The sequence below is a fragment of the Asparagus officinalis genome, chromosome 8 (assembly GCF_001876935.1).
Source record: "Asparagus officinalis chromosome 8, Aspof.V1, whole genome shotgun sequence".
Taxonomy (NCBI): Eukaryota; Viridiplantae; Streptophyta; class Magnoliopsida; order Asparagales; family Asparagaceae; genus Asparagus; species Asparagus officinalis.
Window position 1 is genome coordinate 49796853 of NC_033801.1, and position 7729 is coordinate 49804581.

A 7729-nucleotide genomic window follows, 5' to 3' on the forward strand; every position below is an offset into this window, starting at 1 on the left:
GGAGTTAATAAAATAAACAGCTCTTTTTTAGTCGTGTTGGACACCAAAGTAGAAAAGATGTAAAAAAAATTTGTAGGGAAATAATATTAAGTTGAGATAGGATTAGGTAGACAACACCTTAACTTATAACTTATATTCTAAAATTATTTTGAAATTTTAAATTAGTATAGAGGTTACAAAAAATCAGTGCGCAGAGTGCACCGATCAGTACAAGATAGTTGAATAATCAGTCGAAACTTTTCTCGCTTCATGGGGAAAGAACAAATACCAAAAACTTATAAGGGGTTGTTTGGTTGGTTTCCTAAAAATCAAGAATAGGAAATTGGGTTATGGAAATCTCAAAAACATCAATTTTCTTTATTTTCATCCCTAAAACTCACCATAATATCCAATAAAATATTATTTTTATCTAACAAATCATCCATTTTATCCAATAAAATATTATTTTCATCCAACAACTCATCTCATGTCATCTCCTAAAAATAAACCAAACACAAGAAATGGCTCACATGATCCAACTCATCTCATCTCATATTTAAAAATCACTCACATCATCCAATAATATGGTGACATCTCATCTCATCTCATTAACATTTCATTTCTACCCATTTCCTCAAAAAAACAAGGAAATTGATTTTCTTAAGTGTGTGTCACATCATCCAATAATATACAAACAACTCATCTCATCTCATCTATTTTCTTATTTTTAAGAATGAACCAAACACAAGAAAGTAACTATTAATAGGAAATAAGTTTCTTATAATACATTTCCTTTTTTTAACCAATCAAACAATCTCAAAACAAGTTTTCTTAAAAAATCACTCACGTCATCCAATAATATGGTGACAACTCATCTCATCTCATCTCCTATTCTTTGATTTTCTTCTTTTTTTAGCCAACCAAACAACCATAATACAAATTTCATATTCTTTGATTTCCCACTTTTTTTAGGCAAACAAACAGCCCCTAAGTAGCACATAAATCACTGAAATTACAGACTTTTAGTGGGACCCACACGTAACCAAAGGAGGGGAAAGTATCCGCCATCAGCTCAACTAGCAGGGTAGCAACCGAAATATGCGCTTTTTCTTCTTCTTCTAGATTTATTGTTTTCGTTTTCACTTTATCTTTCCTTCTAACCAATTAAACAATATAAATATGTTTTCTTACTTATTTTCATTTCTTTTCCTTCATTCCCATTCAAACTAAAACAATATAATTATGTTTTCTTACTTCTTTTCCTTAATTTCAACTCAAACCAAACACAGTTGAAAAACAAAAAAAATGCGGCAGAAAAAGATCATACATTCATACGATGTTTAACCGTACGCAACAACATTGGTTTGAGAGCAAAATTTTCAATCCATGGAATCCCCACACTGTAGACATCAATGCAAGCAAGAATCAGTTCAGAGTAACATTATAACACAACCCCGTTTAACCCCATAAACTTGCTCAAACATTATAAAACAATCCCCACATAAACTTGCTCTTGGTGTTACTTGAGTATAAGCAACATGGCTGATTTCTTAATGTGTAGAGAATGCATTTGAAACTCATGTTTTTAATTAAACATCGGCTGCCTTGTGACCTGAACCAAACATATTCATGTCCGAGAGAATGTCCCAGAATAAAATTATAACAGAAATGATTGCAGACTGCATAGGATAAGGGGGTGTTTGGTTGGCTGTTTTTATAGAAAACATTTCTCAAAAACTCTGACAGTGGCAATTTCGTAAATAAAAATTTTTTGTGTATTTCTATAAAGTGTGTTTGGCTCCCAAAAATTTTACAGAAATGTTTTCTTAAAACTGTCAAAAACACCCCAATTTTGTAGAAATGTATTTTCTCTCAAAATGAGAGGAAATTGCCATGAAATCTGACACTTCCTTTATTAAATTCATATATTCGCTTCTCGTACCCATTTCCCCACTCGCTGGACATTTCTCGAGTTGCTGCGTTGACGGAAAATCTCGCCCTGGTTCCCGCCCCAAATCCAGCGAGCTGCTGGTCCTTCGCGCCATTTCCAGTTACATCTCGATTCCCCCTCTTCGATCGTCTCAGATCTAGGGTTTTCGGTTCCCAGATCTTGCGCTAGGGTTCATTCTCGTTCCCAAATCTTGCGCTAGGGTTTCTGATCTCAAGGCTCCTACGGTAAAAATCTCTTCTTTTGGCTCAAATTTTTTTTTTTGATCTATTTGTAGTTGGTCTGTTGACAAAAATTATTGTTAGGGTTTCTGTTCATTTTATTTTTATAATTACTGATCTCAAGGCTTTTAGAATCATGACTCAACACTCAATAATTGTTGGGACATTGATGAATTTGATTTTGGGGAACATATTTATCAGTTGAAAACAGATAATTTGTTATTTTCTTTGTTATTTGAGCTGGGTACCAAAGCAGATAGTGCTTTGTCATCTGTTATGTATTTTGTCATCTGCGTTGGCAACAACTAGTTAAAAGCTTTGCATGATAAAAATTAAATCTAAACCTTTAAGTTTTTTTACATTCAGTAGGTTTTTCTTTGATAGAAATTACACTCTATTACATTTCTGTAATCTTTATCTTGTTTGATGACAAGATCGGGCCTTGATATAGCACTTAAGCAATAGCACTTTAGTTGTGAATTTGACAGGGGCTTGTAATTTCACAGAGTATGGGGTTTTATAGGTATGTAAATAAGAAGCAATAGTTGGGATAAATGAATAAACAACAAATGTGATGAAAAGAACTGTAGTGGCACACATGTAAACTTGCTTTAAGATTGTAAGATTGAAGATATCTTTTGAGGGTTTCCCCTCTTTACCATGTTCACATCTCAAACAAAAAAAATTCATATTTTTCAATGTACGACGTTTGTATCATGTCAATCATGATTATAGTTCAAAATGTTGGGTGTATAAAAGAGTTTTGTTGATAAGTTAGTTGCTAAATTTTTTTGTCGTTGTTTATTGTTACATAAACATCTTAAACTATTTTTGCTTTGTAACGAATGTAGATGGATGGTGTAGATGAAGAACAAATAAAGAGGATGTGCGCTAATACCACTATATCTACCGTGGTTACAATAATAGCTTGTTTATTGAGAATTCGTGCTAGGCGCAAATCCATTTGTTATGCCCCAAGAGAGGATAAGATGAGGAGAATTTATTGTAGAAATGCTCACTTCAAGCGCGTCTTTGAAGGATATAGTGATAGTTGTAGGTCTTATATTAGAATGAGGCCTAAAGCTTTTTTCAAACTTGCGGATGTAATGCGCAATCATGGTTTTCTAAATGACACAAAACACCTTCAAGTTGAAGAACAACTCGCTATGTTTCTTTGCATAGTGGGTCATAAAACCAAAAACAGAGTAATAAGGACTGAATTCATAAGATTGGGTGAAACGGTTAGTAGGTACTTTAATAAGATCCTACAGGCTATGAATGGTCTTCGCGATCAATACATGAAGCAAGCTCCTAATGAGATTCCACCGGAGATTGCCAACAACCCAAACTATTTTCCTTACTTCAAGGTAAGAGAGAAATAAATTGTTTGAGTTTGTGATTTGCATAATTCAATGATATGAGGTACTAATAATTTCATTTATTGTCGAGTTTTGATAGGATTGCATTGGTATGATAGATGGAACACATATTGACGCAATGTTACCCTCTAATCTAGTTGCACGGTTTAGAGGGCGTAAAGGTGTAACGCAAAATGTTTTAGCTGCGTGCACTCCAAATAAACTTTTCTCATATGTCCTAGCTGGGTGGGAAGGTACGACGAATGACTTTAGGATTTTGCAAGACGCATTGTCTAGACCACAACCTTACGGATTGAGAGTATATGATGGTATTCTTCCACCTCCTTTAATAAATAGTCAACTAAATAATAGGGTCCAATTGATCACAATTTTTTTTTGTAATGTAGGAAAATACTATCTTTGTGATGCTGGATACACTACCATGCCCGGCTTCATCTCTCCGTACCGTTGTGTACGTTATCACTTAAAGGAACAAATTGGTAGGACACCCAGAAATAGTAGGGAGTTGTTCAATTTAAGACACTCTTCTTTACGGTCCAAAATTGAATCAACCTTTGGCACATTGAAGAATCGGTTCAAAATTCTTTCGGCGAAGCCTAATTATCCATTCCCCACACAAGTGGACATCGTCTTAGCATGTACTATATTACATAATTTCATTGCAATTGAAGATCCACAAGATGACATCTTGAATGAGAATGTACTAATTGATGAGGAGAATGATGACATGACAAATGAAGATGATACAAATGTAGTTGACTTCACTCAAGCTAGGACACAAAGAGAGGAGCGTGATGCAAGAAATGAATGGAAGGACCTTAGGGATCAAATTACATGGGCAATGTGGGTTGATTATTGCGCAAAATATAAAGATGGCGACACCACATAAATTGGCTTGTAGTGGCGTTGTTTTCGCATATTTCAGACTATATTGAAGTATTTTATAATTGTGCTTGTATGAACAATGTAGTTTCTCAAACTTAATTTTGCAATTTATTATTTCCTGATTGTGTTTGTACGGATAATGTAATTGTTCCCATATTTTTGTTATGTAGTTTTCTAAATTTCTTGTTTGTTTTTATTATGGCATATAGGTATGTCTAACAAAGAGGGAGGAAAAGATAACTTGCCCAACTCACCACATGCACCACTAATTGATGCGGGCGGTATTAATGTGAATTTTGTTCCATATCCAAATCAACCGCTCAATCCACCTCATACAATGCCTTCTTTCCCACAGTTTCCACTATTCGATGGGAACTACAGTGGCTCTAGCCAACATGTTTCATTCACCAACATGTTGAACAGTCCCCAAGGCTTGTACATTCCCTCTTTGAGTTCTCAAAGCGGTGGTCCACAGCAAATGTCACCCTCCACCGGTGAATCTGGTGGACATGAAAGTAATGTCATTAGTTTGAGCCAGGAGGTTTCACCCTCCAAAAGAATCAAAAAAATGGCTCACAAAAGAGCACGGCCTGCATCACATGGAGCTCCTAGCGTCAATTCAAAGGGGGTTTCCAACATGTGGTGGCTTCCTGAGCATGATGCGGAGCTTATACCGTGTCTCGCGGAGCTCGCGAATTCCGGAATGAAGGTTGATAAAAACTTCAAAGCTGAGGCTTACAAAATAGCAGCTATGAAAATGAACATGAAATTCAAAACCAACTACACCCACGTTCATGTGATTAATCGCATGAAAACTTGGAGAAACAAATTTAATGATATGAAGGCTTGCACCAACATAAGTGGTGCGGGGTGGGATGAGGAAAATTGTATGGTGATCCTAGATGAGGAGACACTTAAACAATGGGCTCAGGTATTAATTCTATCATTACTACACATTTAATTTATTTGGACGTGAGAATGCTATAATTAATTTCACACTATATTTTTCACATATGGCAGGACAAAAAAGAACTCAAAGCTAAGAGGATATATAAACAAGCCTCTTCCATTCTACAAACATTTACAGAATATAATGGGTGATGATCAAGCTAGGGGTGATTTTGTTAGGCCGGTTTATGATAAAATTGGTGCTAACAACGCCATTCCTCTTGATGATGATGATATGGACATTCCTCTTGAGAGTGAAACTGATCCCCAATCCGATGCTAACACTACCCCAAACTCCACTTCTAGGAAATCCCAACATGAGTCTACCACAAAGCCATCTTCAAGCAAGCGAGCTCGCAAATCCAATGATGATGAGTTGATACGCAACTTTGTTGAGACTATGTCGGAGTCAATTAGAAATCAACACATTATACATTGGACTGAACAATTAGCTGCAGCTTTGAAGAACCATAGTGACTCCTACAGTGACGAATTCCTTGATAAGGTTTTAGATCATTTGTATGAAAGTGAGCACGAGGCTAGGAGGTTTTTTATAAAAATAAAGGAAGCACAGAAGAGGTTTCTTGCTGGTCTTGCGGCGGCTCAAGGTTGGGACACATGATAGTGTTTTATTGTTCTGTGCACACAACACTCTATTTTGCTACTTCACATATTTTGGTACTATTCCCACACTACTAATATATTTTGTACATTGCAAACTTTAGATGTTGCAATTCATAACTTATATTTTGTTAATTGCAAACTTTAGATGTTGCAATTCGTAACTAACATTTTGTTAATTGCAAACTTTAGATGTTGCGATTCATTACTTATATTTCGTTGTTGTATTCGTCGTAGGTTATATTCGTCGTACTAATTGTTGGTGTTGGATACTTGTGCTTAGTATCAGCTAATGGTTATAAAATGTTCGGTTTGAGCTTAATGATGGATGGCATATTTTTGGATGGGCAAGCATGGTATGGCCTCTTTACCATCTTTTATGATAAATCTATTTTATCCTGAGCCCTAATGAGTTTTCTTTGTTGTTGAGCACTTTCATGTTTTTTGGTTACTATGCTCTGTATTAATGGATTTTTGGTTGATATTTCTTCACTCAATCGAGCTGTTGGGGCTGTTTTTGGGTCATATGTTTCTGTTACGAGCTTGTTTAGCTCTGTATTTTTGGGTTTTCGGTTACATTTGGTTCATTTTGCTCCAATGCTAATGTCATCTCCAAGTATATGTCATAGCTAACTTTCAAATCTATTGGAGCAAAATTAAAAGGGCTATTTTTGGTTGCATTTGCTAACTTTCTGTTACGAGCTTGTTTAGCTCTGTATTTTTGTGTTTTCGGTTGCATTTGGTTCATTTTGCTCCAATGCTAATGTCATCTCCAAGTATATGTCATAGCTAACTTTCAAATCTATTTGGTATACTATACATTTACATATGACTCTGTTGTTTAGTTTACTTCAATGTTTAGTTTACTTTACAGTTCTTTAAGTTTGCACTTCGCTGTTCCTTATTATTGCCACCTTTCATTCTCAAAATGATAAACTCAGTACACATTCAAGGTAAGAGTTTGACTACTGTTTACAACCATTCTTTAGTTTACTTCAATGTTTTGTTTAGCTCTCTATTCTTGGGTATTTTGTGGTCATTTGGGCTTATTGTCGAGCTATGAAGACTGTTTTTTAGTTTCTATGCTGATTCGAGCTTGTTTAGCTCTCTATTGTTGGGTATTTTGTGGTCATTTGGGCTTAGTAGCAGCTAATGGTTATAAAATGCTCGGTTTGATTGGTAATGATGGATGACATATTTTGGTAATCAAGCATGGTATGACCTCTTTTCATTCCTTTTTTTTGGATGGGTAATGATGATAATAATAAACTGAGAATGCAACCTATATTTATTGTGTATTGTTTAGGCGAGGTAATTTTGTGTGAAATGCATCCCTATTGATATCTCAATTCTTGGGTGAGGCAATCCCTCAAAATAGCAGCCTACTTTTCACCATAAATTGATAGGCGAGGTAATCTTTTATGATAAATATATTTTATCCTGAGCCCTAATGAGTTTTCTTTGTTGTTGAGCACTTTCATGTTTTTTGGTTACTATTCTCTGAGTTAATGGATTGCAGATTCTTTGGTGAGGCCATCAGCTTGTTTAGCTCTGTTGGGGCTGACTTTGGGTTACAGATTCTGTTACGAGCTTGTTTAGCTCTCTGTTTTTGGGTTTTCGGTGGCTTATTGTGCTCCTTGTTGAGCTGTTGGGCTGTTTATCAGTTATTATGTTGTTTTTTAGTTTCATTTCTGGTTCGAGCTTGTTTAGCTCTCTATTCTTGGGTATTTTGTGGTCATTTGGGATTG